The following is a 1318-nucleotide window of genomic DNA, read 5'->3' as shown; positions in this document are numbered from 1 at the left end:
AGAGAGAGAGAGAGAGAAGTGGTGGTGGTGGTGGAGGGAGAGAGGGCGGAGGGAAGTGGGGCGGCAGAGAGAAAGAGAGAGCAGGAGGGAGTGCGAAGGACGGCGGCGGTGCGGCGGATGGCGACGGCCTGTACGCCTGCTGGGTAGGCCGCGGCGAGGCTCCGCTGTCCGCCGGGTCTGCCTACCTCACGGGGGCCCCGGCGGCCGGGCTCGCCGCGCCCCTCGCCTGGCCCAGCCCTGGCCCCCCGGACCGACCGGGGGCTCACTGCGGCTCGGCCCGGCCCCTGCTCACTATTTATTCACACGTCTTTACGGCTTGGCCGACTGCGGAACGACCGCTCCCAGGCCCAGGCCCGCCCCCCGGCCCTCCCTCGTCCCGCCCCCCAGCCCCGCCACCGGGGGTGTCCCTCCCTGGACCCTCCTCCTGTACTGTCCGCCCCGGGCCACGCCGCCGCTGTGCCTGTTTGCCGCATGTCCACGTCCACCCCCGCCCCCGCCGCCCCCCGCAGAGTGAGCCCTCGGCCCTGCCCTGCCCAGAGTCCCCGCTGGTGCTGCTGCTGGTCCCGAGCTCGCAATGTTTGCTTAGGACGCGGCGGTGGTATCCTGTGCCTGTGGACGTCTGCGGAGAAGAGTCCACGCTGTTTGTTCTGGGCTCATCGTCCTGCTCGGGGAGCCCCCCCGGGGGTGGGGCGGGGCCAGGCCGAGGACGGCGGGTCGGACCGGGCCGGGGACGGGCTCAGCTAGGCCCCCGTAGAGACCACATCCTCCTCCGCCCGTGCTTCGCCCTCTCCCATTTTCGTCGTAGCTTCTCATCTCCTGCAAGTTACATCCAGGGCTCACCACACACCGCCCTCCCCCCTCCCCTCCTCCCGCTCTTGCCCTGCCGCCCAGCTCACCTCCGTCCCTCTTACATGAGCCTCGCTTCTGCCGTCACCCCCCCCCCCTTTGCTACCTTATCCCCCTTTTCGCAAACCACGTTTTCGTCTAAGGAGGAAAAATTAGGTTCCTTCACGGGAAAGTTAGCGAGAGGGAAAAGAAAACATGAGAAAAATTGATGGTGAGCCTCTTTTGAGGGCGTCACGACGTTGTCGCATTCACGCACAGTGTACCGGTCAGTGTTTGGGGTGGCTCGTCGTGCGAGGGTAGCGCGCGCCGAGGGGGAGGAGGAGGGGGGCTGGTCAGCCAATACGAAGCCGGCTCCGCGCTGGCACCACTGTAGCTCGCGCTCGACAGGACCTCCCCGCGTCCAGCGCAGGGAGCCACACTATCGCCCACTATCATGTTCGGTCTATGTTGGCCACTTGAATGCAAGTAATAT

This window comes from Frankliniella occidentalis, unplaced genomic scaffold, assembly GCF_000697945.3.
Source record: "Frankliniella occidentalis isolate FOCC.00 unplaced genomic scaffold, Focc_3.1 Scaffold205, whole genome shotgun sequence".
Lineage (NCBI taxonomy): Eukaryota > Metazoa > Arthropoda > Insecta > Thysanoptera > Thripidae > Frankliniella > Frankliniella occidentalis.
Note: the sequence above shows the minus strand (reverse complement) of the source record.